The 27,283-nt window shown below is 34.9% G+C and overlaps 1 long non-coding RNA gene across 1 annotated transcript in view; it reads right to left on the bottom strand.

Moving 5' to 3' along the window:
* The window catches only part of LOC107977245, a 35,882-nt gene extending 9,929 nt beyond the window's left edge, over positions 1-25,953 (bottom strand). The window contains exons 1-2 of the long non-coding RNA XR_003481487.2: positions 25,915-25,953; positions 18,450-18,504 (exon numbers count right to left, since the gene is read on the bottom strand). This is a non-coding gene — a long non-coding RNA (uncharacterized LOC107977245). The remainder of the gene's footprint in view (positions 1-18,449; positions 18,505-25,914) is intronic.
* Between the last annotated feature and the right edge of the window lie 1,330 nt (positions 25,954-27,283).

Genomic DNA, 27,283 nt, shown 5'->3' with positions numbered 1-27,283 from the left:
AGAGAGAGCACATAGGTGAGAGAGAGAGAGTAGAAAGGAAGCTGAGAAGAAACAGAACGTGTAAACAGAGAGAGGGAACAGAGAGAGGGAACAGAGAGCATAAATGGGCAGGGACTTGTCTTTTAAAGGGGTCCTCTGCACCTGCGTGCAGACTTAGTTCCCATGGAACCCTGGGCTGACCAGGGTACTGCCTGTTCCACCAGGTAACAGGAGCAGGCCAGCATAATGCCTGAACCTTTCAGACTGTAACATAGTTATTTTTTACTTTATAGCTAGCATCCACCTATAAATGAGTACATGTTTGTCCTTCTAGGTCTGCATTACCTCAGTAGATTTTTCTCTAGTGCAGGCAAATTTCATGATGTCATTTTTTTTAACAACTGAGTAATACTTCATTATGATCTAAGGCCCCTCGGGCAACATCTCTAGGAGATTTTTATAATCCTCTGGTAGTGCCCAGATGAGGATCAGCATTGACTCTAGCCTCTGGGGGATGGTAATGGATACACATGGATCAAGATTACAAAATTGTGAACATTTTAGCTTCAAAAGATCTTGCCCATAATGACATTTTATTTTCCAAAGCCAGTAACATTGATAGGATAGAAAACCTATAACTAGAAACCAGACTTAGAATGACTTATCTAGCTTTGATATGAGGGTGTTTGCCTTTGTTTAATGTATCTTGTTGTGTTGTGTTTGGTTGTTGTGTCATGGCCCTTTTGTCATGGCCTGGCTTGTCACAGCTTTAACCGACGACAGCCATGAGGTTCTACCTGAGTGGGGGTGTGTGGACCTGGAAGCTTCCAGTAACCCAATGGCGATAAAGACCAAACACAGGCATCTTGTCATCTTCAGAGAGCTCTCAGTTCCATGTTGTGGAACTGGAGCTATTTGTTAATTAGCCATCTTTTCTGGTGTCTCTTAATCATCCTGCTCATACTACTAGGCAACCATTTCTCTCTTTGTCCCCTTGCTGCTCTCTCCTGCTCTTGCTCACCCCTGTGCTCCTAACCTTCTGGCCTCATAGTTACTCACATACCTCTAGCTCCTCTGCCCAGGTGAGGGCCTATTCAGATGCTTAGGCACATACAGATGCAAATAAGAGCATATTACCTTGAGGCCATGGTAAACAAAAGTAGCCCTGCTGACATTAACAATACAATAGTGGGCAGGAGTTTCCTGGTGCCACCACCAGAGCCTGGGACCTGATTTTTGGTCCCCCACATTGTTGTCTCTTGGAAGCTGCTCTATTTTGAAGGTAAACAGAGGAGTACAGCATCTGTGGGACAGGGGAGTTAGGGACGTGCTGAGAGGAGTAGAGGGAGGAGAAAATGTAGTCTGGATGTATTGTTTGAGAGAAGAATCTATTTTCAATTAAAAACTTTAAAAGAAACATTCAAGATGCATTGTTAATGATTTGATAGCAAGGTTTCCAAAAACCACACTTTTTTTGATAATATGAGGAACCATTCACCAGAAGACGGGGATATTTCTCTTCTCATTCCTGGCTCAATGACAACATGCAGGTTCTCTTAAATAGCATATATGTATACAACACTTGGAATGGTGGAAAATCTTATTTGCTCAGCCCTTAGGAGGAAGGATGAGGTGTCAATCTGGGCTTCAAGAGTCTGCCTGTTCAGTTCATGGCATAGCTCCTAATTTGGCTTTCACCAGCATCTGAGAGATCTGTCATCATCTTCACTTTACTTGTGGCATGGTTTTCTGATTGACTTGCAAACATGCAATTTTTACTGATTTTCAAATGTGTTATGTAAATGAAAAAGTGGTTGATTTTTCATAGCTTACATCAGGAAAAAGCCCTCCAGTAAAGGAAAAGGCCCTCCAGTAAATTGACATTTTAAAGAGAGGATAACTCTCAGGGGCCTTGAAGTTTGGGCTATGCCTCATAGCTTCTTGTTGCCAGCTTGGTGCATCATTCTTCCTATAGCAAATAGATTTTGAGAATGTTTCTTGAATTTTCCAAGCTTCTTGGCATACCTTTTTAGTTCACAAGTCCAAATAGCTCTAGTGTGTGTCAAAAGTCTTGTGTTGAACACTTAGCAAAATGCCTGAAGCCTTCATGCCTCCAATCAATTTCACTCAAGCTGAAGCAACCATGAGAAATTCTAATGATTTATTTTCCCCAAGTAGAAATTTTCTGGCAGAGGTCAAGCATTGTTACTTATAGTCTCATTCACCCTGGTCAAATTGTCTTCAGAGAAAACAAAAGTTTGGAGTATTCCATTGGTTACTATTTATTTGTTCCCAGTGCACACAATGAAGTGATAATAAACAATATAACAGTCACTCTTTTAACATGAAGTCCATAAGTAAAATGGGTCTAGAGTCTGTCAGGCTATTACTAGAATATATAACATCATTAATATTCTGACCTATTTCATTATTCTATTTATCCATGTTCAAAGGTATCTCATAACTTACTAGAATAACTAAGGGGATTGCATTTTGATGTATAGAGACAAAAGCAAGTAAACAATTTTGGAGCCTACCACAGGTTTTTTATTAATCTCATTTCACAATAGGTAGAGTACAAGTCTTTTATGAAAAGTCATATATATATATATATATATATATATATATATAATATTTTTTTTTCCACACATTTTCAGGATAGCAACATTATGTTACCTGTGTAACTTATATGCCAAAAGAAATGACCACCAGAATGCATTGGTACTCTGTTACAACTTGATGGACATAAACTACTCACAGTAATTGACTGTATGTAACACAGAAGAAGAAATCACAAAGTACTAAGGAGAGCTTTAATTGGGTATACATTAAGGTTAAGGCCGGAGACAATGAAGGAAGAAGAGAAAAATAACACTAAAAATGCTTAGAAACCCATTCATGAATCATATTACTATATTTTTAACTAACTAAAATTAAACACAATAAATTTAAATGTATGGGGAAATATATATATATTATTAATATATATATATATATATTAAACCACTTGGGTTGACAGTGCTTCCAACAAGAGTTAACTATCCAACAAAACCCCAGTTCCAGGCATAAGAAACCTCCTTTCATCAGGTTAGCTACAGAGATACCCTCCAAAAAAAAAAAATAATAAAGGCTATTCTGTTTTTTTCTGGTTGTCTCCCAGAGGTTGAAGGTTAAGTACTTATTGCTGAAGATAGCACATACTTTAAGCACAGGACTCAGAGGATTAAAACTACATCTATCCTGAAGGCCTCCTTCCTCAGTAATGTACTAGACAAGTTGCCAATGGAAGGGAGCAATCACTACCCCTACCTAGCTGTGATACCTGTGAAACCCAACAAAGATTATTATGGTAAGATCTCTCTGAAAGGCCAACAATAACATTCATATTCTGGCAGTAGCCAACAGTTGTCTAACTGGATTCAAGGGCCATACAACAGGCACAATAACATGCCTGGTACTAGAAACCCACCCAAATATCTGGAGTTGGTGAGTTCATGAATCTTGGAAGAAAACTTAACTCCTAGAACTTTACTAGACCACCATAATTCCTAACTGTATTTTAAAAACATCCTTATACCTACAGATAAGTGTAGATCTGACTCCAAATCAAAGAAGCTCCTCTTTGCCAAATTACAAAATGATGAAAATTACATCAGATCAAGATGAAGAGATCAGTTGGTTTTGAGATGCCCACCCCCAGTGGATATATCTACAACAAAACACCTTTAGCTAGACTTAGGGAATTCATGGAAGTATTGGCAAAAAAAGTAAGAATCAGAGGACCTTGGATGGTGGTGGCCCATGCCTTTAATCCTAGCACTCGAGAGACAGAGGCAGGCACCTCTCTGTGAGCTTGAGGCCAGCCTGGTATAAAAGAGCTAGTTCCAGGACAGCTAGGTCTACACAGAGAAACCCTATCAAAAAAAAAAAAAAAAAAAAAAAAAAAAATCAGAGGACCAGGAAGCCTCCTCTGAGATTTTGTCTCCTAGAAATGTCTGGGAAGGTAGGCATGGTACCTCAGCAATATCTCTGTCTAGATAAAATCTGGAAAATAACAACACCAATAGGCAAAGAACTGCAAGCAACTATTGACAACTGAAGAAAGAAGGATTGGTCTTCCCCATGAAGTATATCCCTCTTGATTATAAAAATACCAACTTGTTAGCCGTGAAATTATATACATATGGAATCAAATAATATATAATATATATATATATATATATATATATATATTTTTTTTTAATGGACTCAGCAATAGATAGGTACATTTGAATAAGATGAGACTATGAATGTGAAAGGAAGTAAAAGGGAATGGAAGAAGCAGGAAGGAGGGAATGATATAAGTATAAATGGAAATTTTAAAAATGCCAAATAAATGAATAAATAAAAAACTATGAATGCTTACTAAGATTATATCCAGTTTTGTAGCCACCAGCATTTCCATGCATGCACCTAAATCAATTATGTCAGATGTAATTAAGTTACCACTGTTATCTAAGCCAACTGAGATGAATTTTATAATATCTGAATAGTGCTGCTAAGAATTTGACCTGGCAAAAGTACCTACAGTCATTATTCTACATTAATCATGAAATCTAAATCTCCCTAACAAATTGTTTAGAATCTTTCATTCAGAAATGTGAGCCTTAGAAATAGGAAATAGACTGATGCATATCAAAAAATCTATTATATATTTTTAGAATAGTTTTCTTTGCTTTGTATTCCCTTGATGTTTATTTTTCCTTTCAAACTCCAAGCCCTGTAACATATTAGTAAATGGCAGTACTCCAAGGACCATTGTTCTCCATTGAAGGTCCCTAAACATTCATTGAATAGAAGAAATGCTTGACCCTTGTAATTTCTCAGTGGCTGGCTGACACAGTTCTAGATCACATCCACTTATAATCCAATGCTAAAAAACATGTGAACTCATTATATTTCTTCCTGTGAAAATCAAATAGACTCATGTGCTTCTTATTTATAGTTATAATATATGACAAACAGGAGTTTTGGATGTGTTAAAGCATAAGTGGGTATCTGCTATTGACATGAGCCCAGCTATGTCAAGGGCCTTAGCCTTAGACTTAGAGAAAATGGCAAAACCTTCATCTGGTCTACATGCAGATATTGACAGTCTATGCAGAAAACGGCCAGCATACCACCTGAAACCACCTGAAGATTGTATACTTTCAGAGACATTTCTTACTTCAATTAGCTAATCCTGTCTCCTTGATCAAACTCTATAACATAATCTTTGCCTCCTTGTTTATCAATATCTAATAATCTTCCTTCCCAATTCTAGTTACTGTAGGTAGTAAACATGCTAAGCTTCCAGAAGAAGAAATCACAAAGTACTAAGGAGAGCTTTAATTGGGTATACATTAAGGTTAAGGCAGAAGTTTCTCTATTAGAGAGCCCAGTCTACAAGATTTCAGCTTTTCTAGCTGTCTGTATGTTTGTCTTTTCTTCATTTCTCTGTTGTCCTAGTCAAGTAAGTCCTTAGAGCACTTCCGAATACAACATAATTATATACCTACCAAGGTTCCATTAGCATTAAGAATAGACATAACTAATTGTTATGTTCTTCCCTCCAGAAGACCATTTCTCCTTATCAGAACCTTGAAATATAAAGAACATTATAGATACCTAGAAGACTATATTTATGTACTTAGTAAAATGCACACACACTCACATATAATACACACACACACACACACACACACACACACACACATACACACACACACACACTGAAGAAAAGAGGCCATGGACTTGAAATAGAACAATGAGGAATATAAACAATGGTCTGTACAGATGAAAGGGAAAGAGAAAATGATGTGCTTTTAGTATTATCTCAAGAAATAAAAGAAATGATAAAAAACATAAATGTACAAAAGACCTATCATGTGAATCTATTAAAAATGCAATTAAGTTCAATTTAATTTTATCAAGTAAGAATCAAAACACATGAATAAAGACATAATTCATGTGGTCTCCTATTTCACATGTTTCTCAATAGCTGGAACACCAGGTAAAATCATGAGCATTGAAGCTGCATGACCTTTAATTAAACTATTATTTTTATCTTGTTCCTGGTATCAAAGTTATATTTTAATCTTGTTGTACAGTGATTGGTATGGTGACTAGATAATGAAAATTTAGATAAAATTAAAATGTCCAGATTCTCTGATATATTTTAGTGAAGCTTTAAGGATAGCTATAATTAAGATCTACTGAGATTAACTAAACATACAGAGAAAACTTCGTATTCATGACCAAGCAGTTCTCTTAAAACTATATGAGGGTATATGAGATAAATTCAAGCAGGGTTGAGTGTAATACCATATATGATCTGAAAAATCATATATTCCTTTCAGTGGCATGCAAATGTCATTCATACATTGTTTAGTATAAATTATTTCATTAGAAATCCATCTAGGTATAGGAATATTCTATATGGTGTCATGGTTTTCTTCAACTTGGCTCAAGCACATACTGCCACAAGCTACTTGGACAACCTAAGGGAGATGAAGAATATTATCTACTGTCTCAACATCAGCAACTCTTTGTTAACTTCAAGGTTAACAAAAGAGACTTCACACAACTATGCCCTAGGAACAGAGCATCATGTCATCATGTTTAAAACATCAGGATATTTGCACATCTGTCTCCAAGTTCTCCTCTGCATGTCCTTTGCTGCATTCATTCATAGAGTGCTTTCCATTTGTTTCTCTGCAATGTCCTTCTTTCACTTTTCCTTTGCTGTCATCAAAGGGAGAGCATACTACCATGGAAAGAATGGATGTATATAATTTGTGAATGCATCCTTATGTCTAAAGTTTATTCTTATATTCCTTCCATATTCCTCTTTCCTAACTAATTTTCATAATTTACTTGTTTAGCTCAATTAGTCTTTATGAAGAGATTATAAACCACTGTATTAAATAAAGCAGAAAGGCCAAAAACTCTTAATGCAAGTAAGTGCTTGTATCTTTTTCAAAATTAGATTTAATTTTAATTCCCTATTGTTTAGGAAATAAAACCTCCCATTCATTCCCTTAATTATCCCAGTTAGATATGCCATGTGGTTTGTACTTTCAAGGCCAAGAACTTTCTATCTTTATACAAGTCTTCTACAACCATTAAATCGAAACTAACCACTGTGTCATAGGAAACACTGTGTGTATATGTATACATATATCTGCATGCACATACATGTATACATAATAAAGAAGAGCTTATATGTGGATGAATGCATATATTCATTCACATAGGCAATAATCATATGCATATGAAATACAAATTTATATATAATGTATATATATATGTGATGAATACATTCAAAGATATATGATCATAATTTTTCACATGTTTATTATATATACCTGAATCCATCACTATCTGTATATATTAACCAAGATATTATAAAGACAGCTTTTGATTACTTAGAGGAATCAAAATGTACATATGTTGCAAGGAATACACTGGGAACATAGGCCTATGGGTGAAGTCAACTTATCTGAGTAAAGAGATTCTGGAATTATGAGATCTGGGGCATTGCTTCATCAGATTGTCATATCTTTGAAGACTATATGAGATTGCTTTTCTTGTTTTTGTTTTGTTTTCTGAAATAAAATATATTCTTCTTGGGTTTTGTTTAGATGAAGGTTCCTAGAATATCTCAAACTCTCTTTCACTATAGATGACATAGTGTTCAATCCACACTGCCAAAGAAGCTAATAAACAAGTTGGACCCTAAGAGAAACATACATGGTCCCTTGGAGAAGGGGAGAGGGTCAAGATCTGCTGAGCAAATTGGGAGCACGGGAAGAGGGGGGAGGGAGCTAGGAGAATGAGAAGGGAAGAAGAAGAGGGATGCAGAGGACATAAGGGAGCAGAAAGTTTGAGTCAGGGGAAGAATAGATGATAACAAGAATGGAGATATCATAATAGAGGGAGACATTTTTGGTTTACAGAAAAATCAGGCACTAGGGAAATGTCTGGAGATCTACAAAGATGACACCAGCTAACTATCTCAGCAACGGAGGAGAGGCTACATTAAATGCCCTCCCCTGATTATGAGATTGATGACTGACTTATATGCCATCCTATAGCCTTCATCCAGCAACTGGTGGAAGTAGAAACAGACACCGACAACTAATCAAGAACTGAACTGGAACCCAGATGCAGAGAAGGACCAGTGAAGAGCACAGGGGTCCAGACCTGGCTGGTGAAACCCACAGAAACAGCTGACGTGAACATCTGGGAACTCTTGCTCCCCAAACTGATAGCTGGAAAACCAGCATGGGACTGATCCAGACCCCAGGAACATGGGTTTCTGTGAGGAAACCTCAGAAATCTCTAGGACCTCCTGTAGAAGTTTAGTACTTATCCCTAGCATAGGTGTGGACTTTCGGAGCCCATTCCACATAGAGGGATACCCCCTGAACCAAGACACAGGGGGTGGGCCTATGCCCTATCCCAACAGATACAGCAGACTCTGATGACACCCTATGGATGTCTGAACCAACCATATTGTTAGACCCCCCGGAAAACTCAGGTATCTGGGGTCCCAGGCCACGTTCTCGGTCACCCCAATCACCAGGCAGATTCGAGAGCTTGATGCAAACTGCACGAGGCTTTATTGTAATTTAATGAGCTAACCCCATGTTAGCTAGGGTCTTTCATCCACCCGCCATGGCAGATGGCTAGCAAAAGACAGCTCGAACCTGCTGTGTACCGATCTTGTAGGGCAGGGTAAGGGGAGTGTCTAGGGGTATGCACAGGCTCACGATTGGTGTGCCTCCAGGCTTGGAGGGCTTGCCCTATGTTGATTGGTCAACTGGTTGTTATGGTCCATAGGCCCTCCCAGGGTGGTTGCTATGCTTTGTGCGTCATTGCTGTGTGCTTGTCCGTAAAGCACACCCAGGGTCATAAAGCATAGCGCCACCAGCTAACTTCTGATTATTTCCTTGTCACGAGGCAGGCATCTGACTTTCTAGTGTCTAGGACAAGTTCATAGAAGCATGTGTTCGGCCGTTATGGCTGCCAAAAGGGAAGCTGGTCCCTTCAATATCTTGTAAGCAGGCAAGACTTTCAGAGGAGGGAATTGGAACCCCAACCCAGCCACATAAGATTTGACCTACAATTAGCTCTGCCAGTTGGTGTAAAAGTGACACAACCATTATTGGAGTGGAAAACTAATGACTGGTTCAGGTTGAGAGTCATACCATGAGAGAGAGCCTACTCTAGCACTGCCTGGAGGACTAGGACCTAGAGACTGAATAGTCCAGAGACCTATGATATAACCAAACAGAACTGGGAAAAAGTCAATGAAATGATAACTAATGATATTCTGCTATACTCATAGCCTAGAGCCTAGCCCAATTGTCATCTGGAAGGCTTCATCCAGAAACTGATGAAAGAAGATGCAGGGACTCACAGCAAAACATTACATAGAGCTGAGGAACCAAGCAGAAGAAGGAGAGAAGAATTTTAATAACCAGAGGAGTCGAGCTTATCACAAGAATACAGTCCACAGCAGCTCATTGGGGATCACAGATACCGAGTCAACAATAATGGAACATCCATGGATTTTACTTAGGCTTTGTGTTATTTTATTGTTGTGTATCAGTGTTTTTCTGGAACTAGTATAAGTTATAGTGAGGGATATCTCTGACACTTTTGCCTGCTCTTGTGACACCATTTTCTCTGTCTGGGTTTCCTCATCCAGCCTTGATATGAGGGTTTGTGCCTAGTCATATTGTAACTTGTTATGTCATGTTCAATTGATACAACTGGAAAGCTTGATCTTTTCTGAAGGGTAAGGGGGGAGGCATGAATCATGGGAAGAGGGGAGGAGGTGGAACAGACTGGGAGGAGCAGTGGGAGGGGAAACTGGGGTCAGTAAACAATATGAGAAAAAATTTAAAAGAACAATTAAAATAATAAACAAATAGTAGAATTTACTACTTCTCTGAAAAAGACATATAAGGCAAGATATAATTTTTAGTTTTTTATGCAACCAATGGAATATTATGTTTGATTATAACACAATAAATATGAAATATGAACTTCTCACATAGACTCATGAATTAAACATTAGAATTTACCTTTCAAGAAGTCATTGCAAATCTTTTTCATAAAGAAATTAATTGTTGTTAATAGAGATAATATTTTTCTTGTGCAGCAACACTCTTTTGAAGATCAGGAATTAAAATGAATACTCAGGTCTGTGATGCCCTAATTGCAAAATGTCTTCAAAATCATCCCTGAAAATTAATTATTATATTCATATCATTTAACTTTGATCTTAATGTCAAAGAAGTTTTAAAAAATTCGTTGCCTTACAAATTTAGACAGAATGGAAGGCATTAGTTATAGATGGCTTTAGAATGAAAAAAAAAATTGTCCAACCAATCCTTGTGAGTACCTGGCTAAAGAAAAAGAACATTTTCTTTGTACATTTTTTTAAAAATTCTGTCTATCTGGAATTTACAATGAACATTACTTTATTTAAGACACTAATAGATGCTTGGGATAACTGTAATTATAGTAATAAATAGAGGATATGTTGAGGTAGATTGGCACATTAGATTATAGCCTGTCATAAATTATAATAAAATCCTGAGACAAGTACTAGAATATCTACATTCAGATTTTTCTAATAATGCTTCATGTAATGTGAAAACCAGCTTTTCTTGAAAATGTCATTTACTAATCATGATGTTAAGTCATGATTAGCAATAAACAAGACTCAAGCAAAAAGGTTGTACATGTTGATTCTCATGTGCATGATCTCATTTTTTTAATGTTTTAAGGAAATATTATGGTAGAGCAGACATGTCAAAAGCAACAGGTTGGAGAACTAAGAGTTTTAAGGAGTAAATATAATCAAATATGTAGTTTTTGTGGACTGAAACAGCACAGTGAACCCCTTCCTGTGTATAGTGATTAACTGCTAATATTAATATAGTCCTAATTGAAAAATTTGTAAGTTAGTGACAAGAGTTCTTATGTTATAAAAATAACAATCAATTAATATGTCAATTTACTATTTCATTAGGTATGGATTAGTATCTTTTTAACTATTATGGATAATCCTTGAAATGGAGAATAAAATATTAAGCACCTATTTCATAAACAATATGAATCTTTATAAAAATAACCAATTTCCACCCTCAACATCATTTTACAAGTTTTAGTCAAATAGGGAGTAGATTCCTGTCAGGCTAGTCTGTGATGCAGCCATTTAGATAAGGAGAGAGGTGCTGGAGAGGTGGCTCATTAGTTAAAAGAAACTGTTGCTAATGAGAGGTCCTAATTCATTTTCAATGGTTTACAACTGTTTCTAACGCCAGTTCCAAGGGATCTTACACTATCTTCACACTTGCATGGACTTATACATATGCTGTACTGATCCTTAAATGTAGGCTAAACATACAATACATGAAAAATAAAAATGAAAACTATTTTCCTAAGGAACCTGTTATTTTATGGTTTTCAGAAACTATAAATGAATACTTTGGGACTAAGTTTAATTTTGCAATTTTAATTACTGTGTTGATACAAGGATAAACAAAGAGTAATTTTATGCCTTACACCTTTAAATTGCAAAGGTGATTATTTGAAGGAATGAACATGTTAAGAAAATTAAAAATCTTTCATCTACTGTTCTACAGAATATACTTGTGGTCATTGTAGGGTTAAGATGTAGACCAAGAAAAAAAAAGACTTTACTTTAATCCATAAGAAGTATGTTTAAGTGAAGACTTTCAAATACAGAACTATTGAGAATTGCTGCAACCTTCCATTAAGATCACATTCTTCTTGGACAGCCCATGGAATTTAATGAAGCAATTAGTCAGTGCTAAGTAAAACCTTTTTCTACCATTTCAATATGCCATGACATCAGCCTACAAGACTAAATAATAATAAACAAAAACTTTGATGACAGCAGTTACTATTTGACTACTTTATCACAGTCAATATAACAGCATCGAGGGTTTAGGTCCACTGGTTAGAATATTTATCAATTTCTACATAAATTATCACATTTACTTAAGTACATACTTATCCATTGAATTTGTAATCATCCTGTAATTGGTTTAGAAGATATAAAATTAATGGGCTATAAAGTGTGGCATCAGAGAAAGTTAGTTTTTTTAAGTACAGCAATAAATTTTATTGTTATTTTCCCTACATCCAGGTTTAAAACCTAAGTCAAAAGCTAATACTTAAAGCAGATTTTCCAGAAAAGCCACCGTCTGTATACTCAAGATTTGTTCCATATAGTAACAGAGTTAATATTAATGTAAATATTGCTCCCATTTCCATGGGATATGGACAGTGGAATAGGGAGACGAAAATGTTGAGTTAGGTTAATGAAAGCCAGAAATTTATGAAAAACACTTGTGGAGATCCATCATTTTATGGAACGTAAATATATTGCTTAGGTGGACAATGCCTTGCCCAGAAGACATTGGTTATTAAATGAATATCTCCCAGACATTGGTTATTAAATGAACATCTCTGTTCTAGACAAAGGATATCTCCCCATAGTGTTAATGATTTTATAAAGTTTGTCTGGAGATCAGAATGGAAAGCTAGCTAAACTAGGTACCCATAGAAGCTGGGCAGTGGTAACACACACCTTTAATTCCAGGACTCAGGAGAAAGAGGCAGAGGGGTCTCCATGATTTTAAGGCCACCCAAAGTTTTGTGAGAGTGAACCAATTTAAAAGAGTAATAGAGCTTACAGAGCTATAGTGAAACGCAATAAATTCAGATCACAATGGAGTCAGAGCAAGTTTGATTAGCAGATGCCAGTCTTGTACAACCAGGCAGGACAGGGAACAGAGAGAGATGCATGCCTGCAACCCTCATATTTAAAATCTTTGGATGTCACTCTGACCACACCCAAGGGTGCCAGCCTCCAAGTGGACATGGCCACCATTTCCGCTACACACACCTTTAATCCCAGCACTAAAGTATACAAGGGAAAGCGAAGGGTATCATGTCAGATTCACTTTCTAGACACAGGGAAGGCAGGATCTCCATTTCAGCATTGGTAGAGGAAAGAGCCACTGGCTGGCTGCTTTGCTTTTCTGATCTACAGCTTGAACCCCAATGTTTAATGTCTGTCTCTGGATTTTTATTTGTCATACTACATCTCCCTACTAGTTGTATTTCAGTGTTAACCCAGAGTACCTCCAAATTAAAATGCTACAGCCATTGATCTTTATTATGTACTCATAAAATCAAACATTATAAGATATTGCTATTGCCATTGGTTGTCCCAAAAGGTGGAAGGTAAGTTCTTGTGTAGAAAGGCCATGAGGCCCATGATCTGGAACTGAACAGAGTGATTCATTCCAGAGGACTAATTTGTGATACTAGAAGTCATCATACCAGCTTCCCCTGAGGTAATCAACCAGCTGTTCTACCTAGCTATGACACCTATGGATCACAATAACAACCACTATGACATGATAACACTAAAGATATAGTCATGCCATACATATCTTGGATGTAACCAAAACTACTCAGCTGAACTTAAGTACTGTTTGACTAGGGGAAATTGTGTATAATTTTGGAGATATAGCCTAATTATTCAGAGCTAATGAAGTCATAGATCTTGGAGGAGAACCTCCAGCACTCATTTGCTAAACCACACAATTCTTAAATACATTCTAAATATTTGTTCTTGTATCTACACATAAGTGTAGTCCTCACCCTTCATCAGGGAGATATTCTTCAAAACAAATGGACATTACAGAAAACTATCGCCAATCAAAATGCAAAGTTGTGCAATTCAGTCTCAATGGATAATTTTATAATATGACACCAGCACCTAAACTTTGAGCATGGGTAATTACAGAAGGGTTGGACAGAAGGAATGTAAGAGTCAGAGGAACAGGAATTTGATGTACGACACTAGATTGTTTCCTAGAATTAACAAAAGATACAACTGTAAATTCTAACCAATATTACTACCTAAACATTAGCTGAACAAGGGCAACAACAACAGATATGTTAAATTGGTGAAGGGAAAGTCTGTGCTGCCTCAACCATACACAAAAAAATTAAAGTTAACTAACAAATTCTGACACAGGAAGAAATTTTACCCAGGGAAGAGATCACCAATTGGTTCTTTAATACCAAATTGTCAGTCCTGAAATTGTATACACAGATGCATCATTATATGTAGACTGAGAAGGTTGTATTCATATATTTATGAATAAAATAAATATGCATATATTTAATTGACAACAATTAATGAATGAAGGCCATCAGAGAGACCAAGGAGCATTATTTGGGGAAATTCAGAGGGCAAATGAAATGGGGCAATTATGTAATTATGTTTTAGTCTCAAAAACTAGAAGAAACAGTTTTAAAGCTCCTGTTGCTGATAGCACAGCTCACTTTGGTTGCAGGACATATTAAAATCAAAATCAAAATGCAACTGACCTGAAAACTTCCTTGTTGGGCAGCTTTCACAGTTCCTGAAGTTGCTACATAAGCCACTAGGCGAGAAAAAATTCAATGGCTTTAAAGGGGGCTGCTCTATGAATGTAACAATATAGATCAAAAAAGGCAGGATGTGACCACTTGCACAGTAATTTCAGGAAGGTCAGGCAGGTAAGCCACTGCTTTATAATTAGATCTGAGGCTTGCACCACAAGAAGAAAAGAATTTTTTGTGCAATAAACCTAGTCAATGGCCCCAAGCTCGGGAAATTGTAGCCCAAATGAGGTATTAGTCTGGTTGTTTTGTTAAATGTGATTATTGTCAAAACATACATCAGTGTTGCTTTCAACCTTTAACAGAAATGCCCCTTTCTGCTGTGTGCAGCATTGTAAAATCTCATAGCTTATCAGACAACAGAGAAAAACTTTATTGTGCACTGCTCAGCCACAAGTAGGTATCTGTATAAGCCCTCCACTCTGACCCTATCCCAAAGCTCAGAGAAAAGCTAGAAGAGGGACTGGAGATAGTGTTAATGCCAGGGGATGGAGAGGAATGCTTTGAAATTGGACATGATTTGACCATCACACTTGAGAACTCACTGAGGTTATAGTTATCTGTACAAGATCAAGGCAATAATATCACTCATCATTGCAAAAGACAGCACTAATTTAAGTCAATGTGATACTAAACAAAGAGAGAAATAACAAATGATGTCTTTGAAGGTAAGAGGGAGATATGCTGGGAAGTTCTGAGAGGAAAAAGATTGTGGAGTTGGGAGTAGTTATGGTCCAGATACATTGTATATATTATATAAACTATAAAAGATTAAATAAACAATAATCTAAAATACAAACAAGATTGTTAAGAACAATACTGGAAGAGGATATTTTCTAAGGTCTAATTTCCTTGTCCTTTAGAGATTTTAAAATATGTCCTTTAAAGTTATTACTATATCCCCCACAATAAGCTTTTTAATTTTTATTTACACATTTTGATATGTTAAGAAGGTTCATGGGTTGATTAAAAAATGACTACAAATTCATTTACTTCTTTAATAGCAAACTCAGGAATCCTACTCAATTCTACATGATTATTTTTGTCTATTTCCCACAGGTTGTCAATGCATTAATTCAATAAAATATTCATTGAAAACATTTTATTTTATTCATGATTACTCAATTTCAGCTTTAATATTATACTTAGATTCTCATTGTAAAATTATTTACGCCTGCTCCTTAATCACATTTAATAATAAATTGTTGTTGCTCTTCTTGGTTTAGTTGCTCAGCATGCTGGCTGCTACTGATAGGTCCTTCGAAGTCATTTTTCTTTTCTGCATCTTACCACTTATTCATCTAGTGCTTGTCATCTGTTAATATTTAATTCATCTAAGAGTCAAACCATCACTAGGCACTTTTATTTTCTAGTTTGAACAAATAAATCTGTGCCCTTTGAGTGTTAGAAAAAAAATCAGTAAATAAAATTATAAAAACCTGCCACCTTCCCAGAGGGGGAAAAAAAGACGCGTACTGATTGAGTTTACCCAAACTGAATGAAAATTAGCATTGTTTTTGTTCTCTCTTTTCCTAAATATTTAAACATTTTTAAGTAACAACTAAAATATTTCTCACAAAAAGTGCTCACTCAATATGTCTTTTTAAACAAAAATGTAAGTGAAAGAACTCCCAATGGAAAATGCTGTGTCAGAAAGTTAAATAAAAGAAACATATTCTAAACCCAACAAAAACATGATGAAATAAAAAACATTACTCCCCTCTGCCCCATGAAATATAGAGTCTGATATCCTGGAGTATTTGTGACATTCCATTGGAAAACAACTGATTTTCCTTTGTCTAACATCTTTGAATCGCAAATAGTTTCTGCCTTAGGGGTGGGAATTCATATTTATGACTTCTTTCTTGTGTTGGTGTTTTATCTTGTTTGAACTTTTTTTTTGCCTATTATTGGTTTCACTGGTTTGTTTGGATTCTTATTTCTTAGTTTTATTATATTTTGGAATTTTGTGATCAATAGAGAGAAAGAACCGGAAGTTTGCTGGATAGGTAGATGGAAGGACTTGGGTGTACTTAGAAAGTGAGAAGAACATGATCAAAATATATTGTGTGAAAATATTAAACAAAAATTAAAAAGTAAACTTAAATATCTAAAGATACAAATTGAGGAAGACACTAGAAAATGGAAATAACCCCATGGTCATGGAGTGACATAATTACCATAAATATAACAACACTATCAAAATCATTTTACAGATTCAATTAAATGTCATTAAATAACACCATGATATTATTCAAATTAATAGCACAAAACATCCATATGGAAGTATAAAAGAAGTCGGGCATCAAAAATAATCCTCAGCAAAAAGAACAATGCAGGAGAGATTTCCTTAAGTAATTTCAAGTCATATTTTAGAAGTACAGCAACACAAACAGCATGATACCTGCTCAAAATATGAAACAAGAAATCTAAACAGACCTATACCCTCTACTGAAATAGATGTAGTCAAGTAAATCTTTGAATCAACAAACAAAACAAAGCAAAATAAAACCTCAAAAACAAAACAAAATAAGGGCTATATGGATTTAGTGCAGAATTCTATAAGACTTTCAAAGAAGAGTTAATACTAATGTTCTTTAAGTTATTCACAAAATAGAAATACAAGGAACATTGTCTAATTTTGTTTACCAGGTCAAGTAACCCTGATTTCCTAACTACATGAAGGCCCAGCAAAGAAATAAAATTACTGACCAACTTTTCTTATGAAAACAGATGCAAAATTTTCAATAAAATATTGCAAACTGACTCCAAGAAAACATCAGACAGATTATCCACCATGATCAAATAGACTACAGCCCAGAAAGCAGGGATGGTTCAAGATAAATAAATCAGTAAATGTAATCCACTGTATAAAAAGGCTGAAAAACAAACAAAACAACATCATTTCATTAGATGTAGAAAATGCATTTGAGAAAATTAATTTCATTAGATAAAGAAAATGCCTTTGACAAAATTAATCATCAATTCATGATAAAAGGTCTTGGAGATATTAGGGATAAAAGGCACATAGCTCCACATAATAAAGGCAGTTCACAAGAAACCAATAGACAACATCAGATTAAATGGAGAGAAACTCAAATGCTCAATGAAATTCCACTACAATTAAAAATGAGGAAAGGTTGTTCATATTCTCTATTCCTATTTGATATAGTACTTGAAGTCTTAACTGAAGCAATAGGACAATGGGAGACTAATGAGATGGTAAGGAAGAATTACTAATGGTAAGGAAGAAGTAAAAGTATTTTTATTAACAGATGATATATTATTGTATACACAAGTGACTCCAAAATTCCTCTGAGAAACTTCTACAACTGATAAATACTTTCACCAAAGTGTTTTTCAAATTAGCTGAATACAAAATTAACTCACTCAAAATCTCAAACCTCCTAAATACAAATGAAAAATTGAATGAACAAATAATTAAGGAACCAATCTCTTTTACAGTAGTCTCAAATGATATAAAATATATTGGGAAAACTTCTAAAAAAGCAAGTGAAATACTTGTAAGATAAAAGCTTCAGTCATTGGAAAAAGATATTGAAGAAGACAGAAGAACAAGGAAAGATCTCTGTTGTTCATGTACTGGTAGAATTAATAGAGTAAAAGTGGTTACCCTAACATGGGCAAACTGGATTCAATGCAATTTTCAATATTCCAAAACAATTTTTGCACAGGTCATGAAAGGACAATTCTCAGCTTAATCTGGAAACACAAAAATCCAGAATAGATGAAACAATTCCAAAAATTAAAAGAAAATCTGAGGGTATCACTAGTCTAGATCCCAATTAATATTTAAAATCTATAGCAATAAAATGTAAAGTATGGGGAAAAGCAGATATGTTGATCAATAGAATCAAAGGGAAAATGTAGATACAATGTGCACATCTATGAACACCTGATTTTCTATAAGAAGGGCAGAAACTCACATTGGAAAACTGTAATATCTTCAATGAATTGTGCCCATCCAAACAAAGATGCAGCCTACAAAATAAAAAAAGAATATTTAGAAACAATATATCTGGTATTCTAGATATATTCTAGATATATCTATATATCTGCTAGAATACCTAAAATCAACAAAACAAATGACAGCTTCTGTTGTCCAGGGTAGTCAGGGGAAACCTCATCTAAATTTGGTGGTACTGCAAATTTGTACCACCATTGCAAATCAGTGTAGTAGTTCCTTAGGAAGATGAGAATGTATTGATCTCAAGACTCAGCTTTACTACTCTTGGACACAAAACTGATCTTTACTTCATTCTATTACAGAAGCACTTGCTCAAATTTGTGCATTGCTGCTCTCTGCATAATAGTTGTCTCTCAACAGAAGAAAGGATAAAGAAAATGTGGTACTTTTACACAATGGATTATTACTCAGTCATTATAAAAATACCATCATAAATTTTTCAGGTATATGGACTATAGAAAAATCATCCTGAGTGAGGTTTTCCAGACCCAGAAAACAAATATTATATGTATTTATTTACATGTGGTGATTAGATGTTAAGTCAAGTATAACAGATCTACTTTTCATAGATTCACAGAATTTAGGTGTACAGTATGGTATTTATTAGTGGGTACAGACAGATCTTGTCATGATAGGGAGATAGAATAGATATGATGGTTGGGGGAGGCTAGAACAGGAGGATGATGAGAGGGGAATGAGGGAGGGGTTATTGGGAAAGACTGCTTTAATTAAATGTCACTTGAGGGCTAGTATGGAAAGCTAATATAGTAGAAGCTTCACACAATACATAGATATATAAAGATGATCTAAATGACATTGCAAAATAATGAAGGAAACAAAGATGCCATTGTCCATCTCTTGGTCCCAAAAAGTTTCTAATGCTGGAGCTGGGTTGCATTTAATTAAGTTGTTGTCCAAAGTGTATCATCCTCAAATAATCCAGGCTGTTACAAAAACTGTAGGCATAAACTTACAGAAATGTGTCATTGCTAGACAGAGTATCTACACAAATTATTGTGCATGCATAAGTCTATCTGGTGACTCCATAGAGCCTTCACTTCCACATTCTAAGTGTCTTTGATACAGAAAAATACTCTGCAGGCTACCAAAAGACAAATATAAATACCAAGCCAACCACAAACCCTTTGATCTATAGTGGTTTTCTGCCTGAGAGATATTCTAGGGCAATGAAAGTACAGTTTGTGGGAGTAATCAACCAGTAACTGATTGGATTTCAGGCCCATTCCACAATGGAACACATACTTCACACTTCTTAGGTGACCAAGAACCAGAGAATAGATAGCACAGATTGTCGTGGTAAAATCAAATACTACTGCTCTTAAAAAAAGAAAAGTAACACTAGAAAGACTTCTTATGTTATTCTGCTGTACTCATAGATCAGGCCCTTGCTCAAACATCAGGGAATATTGCTCTTCTTGAACCTGGGAACAAATAAGGAGACACATAGATGGACAATGGGCAGAGAGACTCTGGAACACTCAGTCTAAAATGTGAAGGCTCCATCAAAACCCTTCAAGCCTCAAGATTAAGTGTAAGAACTGGAGGAGATAGAGGACACTAAGAAAACAAGATGCTCTAAACCTACATAAACAGGCCAGGTGTTGGTGGTGCATGCCTTTAATCCCAGAACTTGGGAGGCAGAAGCAGGTGGATCTCTGTGAGTTTGAGACCAGCTTGGTCTACAAGAGCTAGTTCCAGGACAGCCACCAAAGCCACAGAGAAACCCTGTCTCGAAAAAAATCCAAAAAAAAAAAAAAAACCAACCAACCAAACAAACAAAAAACAAAAAAACCACCCAAAACCAAAAAACATAATCAAAATTCATGTTAATTTAAGGAGACTGAGGCGGCATGCACAGGTTTCATGGGATTATTGAGTGTGCAAACCAGTGGGTCTCTAGTTCAAGTAACTTCTTGAGGCATGTTTTCCTTTTGTTTGTTTGTCCTCTTCAACTATGATGTGATAGTTTTTGTTTTTTATTTTTTCTTATTACTTATTGTTATACATTAGAATTCTGTTTGTTTTCTAATGAGAAACAGAGTGAAACAGGGTGGGAAGACAGATGGGAGAAAACTGATTGAAGTAAATTTTGGGAAAATCATAACCAACATACATTATATGAGAAAAAATATATTTTAGATACAAGGAAAAATTAAGTAAAAAAACAATAAAAAGACCATTCACAGTTCTGTTTCATCTTTTGCTTGAGATAGTTATCCTTAGAATCTTTATTATAAATATATATCCTAACTAGTGTAACATTTAAAAATATCAATATATTTTCACAGAACAAATGTTAGAATGATTTTTAATAATTTATTTATCCATTTTACTTGAAGAAGTGGGCATGAATTGATAATTCCACATGCTATGGAATTATTCTGTCATTGTTTTATAGCTGCAGTCCATGAATAATCCCTTAAATTATGAAAACAGTAAAGATGCTAGGTAACATTTAGTTGTTTTTACCTGGAAATTTTTGTCTGAATCCTGAGTTTGAACATGTATCTGAATGTTTAAAGTTTATTTTATTTGTAAATCTCTGTGATAGTGAATTATTATATTTTGAAGACTTATCCTTTGGAAGACATGTTCTCAAATCACAAGGAAAGATCTCTCTCCTGACAGTATTTTTTGTTTGTTTTCTTCTTACATATTTTCTCATGTTTTAAGCTGCAGTGAATTTTATTGATTCAACAATATCATTGTGTTCTTTTCTTTGCTGGAAGTAATTATGTATCATACTTGTTCTAATATGCTCCACTACACACCAAAAATGAGGAGTCAGTTCAATATGTGCAAATTATGATGAGACATTTCCTTCACTTTTAATTCTTTTATTTTATATCATTCTCTTTAGTCAGTGATATTAAGATAATTTATCAGTGTATGGAGGTTTCATAGATCTTATTTTTTAATCATTAGTTCTATTTATTTCTATACATGTTATATTCAAATTATAAAAATACACAGTTAATTTCTCTACAAATGTTTCTACAATTTTATACATAGTTTTATTGAAAATTTGAGAGTAGAGTGTTACTTCATTTCCGTTCCATATTTACTAAATATTTTAATGCTTACATTTTATTTCAGTTAGAGTGCCACTTTTTGCTTATATACTATCTTTTAAGGATTGATTTGAGTTTTTATTTTTTCAAATATTGTTCTTTTTTAATAGACAATGGTTTTTGATTCCCTCATGTTTTGCCATTTGTTTTATAATATTTTAAAAACATTTAATATTTCAACCCCTAAATAAAATTCTTTTTTGCACTGAGTTTTTTTGTTTTGTATGTTTGATATACAAAAGAATGTGTCATTAGCTATTCTAACCTAGGCAATTTACTACCTATATGATTTTAGTTTTTCAGTGTAGATTATATTCCAAGGATGAATATTTTCAGTGCCTTATGTATACTTTGTAAGAAGTGACATTTTTGACAATCTTATCTTCAGTTTAATCTTGTAAATATACCAAATTTATAATCAGTTGTAGCTGAGTCAGTCTTATGATTGTCATGCCTTCAAGTGATGTGTATTTGACTAACACAGTATACTAAATCTCAAACTTCCCTTCTTATTTAAATAATCAATATTTTCTCTTTACTTTTTCCATGTTTGCATTTAAAAGTTTATTTTCAATTAATTTTTATTTTTTGTTGTTATAGGAAAATAAGGATCTTACAGAGTTATGGGCGACACATAATGTTGTCATTCATGCTCATGTTAAAGACATGTTTGTCTCAGATGGCATTAAATTCTTTATGAAATTCCATGTCTCCACACTGAGTTGGTTTGTTTATTTACTTGTGAAATAATATATAACACAGTGGACAGTCTTTATTCTAAATTATTATTAAATGTACATTTTAGTTGAATTAAGTACATCCACAAAATCATATCATACCAATGCATCAGTTGGTTCTGTGATAATTTCAAGATCCACATGTAATGTAACATGTGTTACAATTTTCTTCTTTACCAGGCTAAATTATTTTTATGTATCATTTTATTTTATCGATAGGTATAACAAAGGTCCTTTATGATTCTTTCACTTTTATTGTTTTGTTTATTTCATTTTTACTTTTTTATTCATTTTAATTGGAATGGAATTATATCACTTTCTGCTATTCCTTTTCCTACCTCCAACAACCTTTTCCTATTACTCTTAGTATTAAATTGATAGGCTCTTTTTCTTTAAATTTTACTGTTACTTACATAACATTATGTGTTGTTATTATATTATGAATATATACATATTTATTACACATTAATGGATGAAAAATACATAAATATAACATGCTGAGACAGCTTTTGTTGTTTGTGTAGATGCAGTCTCAGGGCAGACCTCCCTGAATTGTATTAACCATTAATGGAGCTCATTCCTGAGAGAGGCTACTTCATCTCCTAATACTCAATAGCTGTCTATAGTTCTTTGTTTAGGGATAGGACCCTTTGAAATTCTGTCTTCCAAGGTAGCATGTCTATTGATTTAGCTATTTTTCCAGGCTTGTTTATGCAACCAATTTTAGGAGAGACTTTAGCATAGCAGAATTCTCAGTATTCTGCCTCTTAAAAAATTTCTGTTTCCCCCTTTCTTAATGCATAAAGAAAAAAAATAAAATTATGAGAATTTTTATATGTAAATGCATTGTACCTTTAAAAAAAAGTAATGCAGGACCAGAATAAGAACAACATTCTCCCTTATTTGTGGAAAACAGCTTTTAATATTTAGATATTGTGTTTATGATTACCTTGAAGCACCTGTAAAACTCAAGAAATTTGAAGTAATTTTGAAAGAGAGAAACATGTAGAACACAAGTAAAATGAGTATAGATCAGAAACCAATACCTGAAAGTTGTAAATAGGAGCTTGGGTATAGGATTAAGGTCTCTTTATTTCAGAAGACAGCAAGGTGAAACACAGGCCAGAGCTAGGTTATAGAACCCAGCCAGCGCGGCCAGAACAAAAGAGACCCAGGGTCCCCACATGCAGCCCCTTAAGAAGCTCCCTTACGTCACCCCGGCTTTCCTTCACCACGCCCTTCTGGGCGAGTCCCCGGATCCACCTGGTACCTGCCCCAGGACTATTGGGCGGGGCTAGGGTGACTCCCTACACTTGGGTTCTGAGACACAGATGATATCAAACAAGGAAGAAGATTAATTAAATGAGAGTGAGTAAAAATGACACATGGAAATTCAGTTTCTGGTGTCCAAATTACACATGTAATAATGATAAAGAGATTGGAGTAATAAAATGCCATGTTTTTCAGTAGCAAAATGGTACTAAACAAACTGCAGTTCTAGGTTTGAAGGTCCTTCATAGTAGATGTTGGGGTCCTTCATAGTAGATGTTGGTCTGGAAAGCTACAAAGACCTCATGAACAGTACAGGTGCATCACATGCATTTCTTCTATGTGGTCCACTAGATGTAGTTCAAAGGACTATGTTGTTGAAGACACCACACCCTTGGAGGCAAGGCACATAGAAAGGAAGGTAGAACTGATCTGAGAACTTCAATTTCTATATGCTAAATATATCCATTGTTATGGTATGAGGTGCAGATATACAATATAATTATGAAGGTTTCCATGAAAAACAGAGAGTATGTTTAATTTATAGTATTAATCATGTCACCTCATCCTACTAAAGTTTATGATAGGAAACATAGGAAGAGTCCATTTGGTTTGATGTTGGATAGGATGGTTCATACAGTGTATTAGAAAAAACGTGGTAATATTTTTTTGTTTGTAACTGAAAAAAAATAAAGTTTTGTAATTCAAAGACTTTTCCCATTGGATTATTTTATGTTCTAAAAGACAAGAACCTCAAGCCATACATGGCACTTTGTTGACATGGATTTGCCTTTAGAGTTTCAGGCATATTTAAGAAAATAGAATAACCCTTTAGTGGTGCAAATAATTAGAGCAGAGAGACCATGCACCTCTTTTTCTACAGCATTTAAAGCCTGTAAGGAGGTCATTTAGACTAAACCCTCCTGCTTAAAACTGATCTTCATTTGCATTTTATTTCACATCAACTCTTCTTTCTCAGCATTTACCACCACAATTAACTTGTAATGATTTTTGACATGTAGAGGAAGGAGAGCTGAGAAGTGTCAGGTGCTAACCCAGGCATGAATTCTACTTTAGTGTCATTTTTAAGTTGATTAATGCAACTTGACATTTTTATAATATGTTATTCCAGATTCTTTAAAAATGTATGAAAGGACTCCTATTGAAAATATAGGGATTTTTTTTTAAGTGTAAAAGAAGAAGAGAAAGACAAAGATGGGTCAGAAGGAAAAGAGGAGGAAGAAGAGGAAGGAGAAGAAGGGAAACCAGTAGGCGGGAGAGGAGGGGGAAAAGGGGAAAGAGGAAGAAGAAGAAGAAGAAGAAGAAGAAGAAGAAGAAGAAGAAGAAGAAGAAGAAGAAGAAGAAGAAGAAGTGCAAGCCATTGGCCTTTTGAAATCCGATACATTTTATTCTATGACTGGCTATATAATAAGAGAAGTAGCATATGGCCATAGGTCGTTAATTTGTAATGATGATTATCTCACAAAATTACCTGATTAAAGACACATGATACATTGAGTGCCTAGGATTGGTGATCCCCCTGTTAGTGAGATAGAGCACTCCTTCTTTCTCAAGCTCTGTTTTGTTTCTCAACATAATAAAAAAATAGTATCTCTGTCCACGACTTTTATTTATTGTTTCTACTTCATAGAAAATGTGCAAAACCAAAAAAAAGTCAATGTTATAAAACACTGTCACTTTTTTTAATGAAAATGGTCAAAGCCCCCCAGTTTTATTTCTTTTGTAAACTAAGCCTCCCCATTTCATTCAGTTACTACCTGTTCCACGTAGCTAGACTTTCCATGCTATGTCCATTTGTGGTCTACAGATGTCCAAACTTACAGCATTTTCCTGCAACCCTACTTTCCAGGTCATACTATAATTTAGAATTGTATACAACTCTTCACTCCTTTGCAAGATACTAAAATGCAGTATTGGCTTCTGGGATGCTTATGAACATGCTTACACTTTATTATATGCTTATTCTTTGTGGAACACAGTCTTCAGAATAGTCTATTTTATATTCCTATTTTAGTCTCCTTTTAGCAGCAAATACACCATCAGATCAAAATGTGTACATATGAGCTGAGCTATGAAGAACAGACAAATATGACCTTATGCAGATAATATCTGTTTTGGGTTTTTTGTTAACAAGGAACAAAGGGAAACACATAACCAAGGGATGAAATTTTATATTTTTGTAACAGCTGTAAGGTTCTCTAATCAATGGCTGTTAGTTTCATTAACTGAACTGGATAGTGGGAAATTATCAATATGAAGTCAGGTAGAAATATAAGGGTATTTAATAGGGAAAAGCCTTACTTACAGAGCGACCTAGCCAGCCGGCGTACAGCAAGTACCAAAGTGAAAGCGAAAACACAGTCACACTACGTCACCCTGACCACGCCCTCACAAGCATGGTCAGGCACGCCTGTAGTCAGCCCCTAAGTAGGCATGGCTACAGCTTCCCCTACAGAACTGTTTGTTTTCTTAAGATTTTAATGAAAATTAAAATTTCCAAAACATTTCAAGATTCAGTGGAAAGCATTTTGTATAAAATGAAGTTCTAGATTTAATCCCCATTATTGTCATTAGTCTCCAAAAGCAAACAACACCAGCATTTGAATTAATTTCTGTGAACCTCACTTTCTTCAAAGGAAACTCTGATATCCAGTGTAGAGACTCTTTCCTGACCTGGTCTTAGAAATCAGTTTTCTCTGCACAAATAACCCGCAAGTAATTGTAATAAATACAATTCTATAATTTAAAACAATTAGTAAAGCATTTACACAAAGCAGAATGATTTGCAAATGTCACACGCAGCAATTGTGAAGTTTATAATAACAGCCTGTGTTGGAGGTCAAATTCCCAAAGCAGAGAAATGCAGTGCTCTACTGCCTAAGGAATGGGAGAACTTGAGACATCAGTGAAGTGGAATAGAACATTACACGTCGGCATGTTCCCATTTGTTCTCATAAGTTTGGTTGTGTGATTGTATGCTAAATGACCTGGAAAAAAAATGAGAAAGTTGATTGCCAAATACACAATGTTTGTTTGTGGGCATCGAGAATCATTTAGCTGTTGCTAATTTAATTAAACTCACCTAAAGCATACACACCATCATGGTACTTAATGTACTGTAAATATTCATGGAGGATTTTGACACTATTTGTGTAATACTGATACAAAACATTGCACTCTGACATTGTATTAATAAGTCACCAAGACAGCATCCAACATGGATACTACATCACATTGTTTGGCTTTATTTTTAATGTGGAAACAATTCTCCGGGTTGAAAATTTCTTTATGATTTCAATTTTGTATTTAATTTTCTACTTTGATATCCTATGATATCAATAATGGGTGAAAATTTGTATTTTAAAGAATCAATGTGACAATGAGAGGAATAAAAGTATATCATTAGAAATAAAATATTGAATTTACAGTGAGTACCATGCTATCAATTTCACTTGTGTTTTGCAATATTTTTTTTGTCTTCAGTTACATTTTAAAAACTTGATAGAATTCTGATACTCACCTTAGCTAAGAGGACAGAATAATTAATTGCTTTGCATTCAGTATCTGGACTGAAGGTAAAAAACTGAAGTTACCAAGTAATTGCTTCATTTGTGAAAAGCAGCATCAAAGACTTGTGTTTTACTGCAGTCTCCCGGGAAGGCTCATGTCTAATT

Source organism: Cricetulus griseus, chromosome 2 (assembly GCF_003668045.3).
Source record: "Cricetulus griseus strain 17A/GY chromosome 2, alternate assembly CriGri-PICRH-1.0, whole genome shotgun sequence".
NCBI lineage: Eukaryota > Metazoa > Chordata > Mammalia > Rodentia > Cricetidae > Cricetulus > Cricetulus griseus.
The sequence above is the reverse complement of the archived record's forward strand: the minus strand, read 5'-3'. Positions and strand labels throughout refer to the sequence as shown.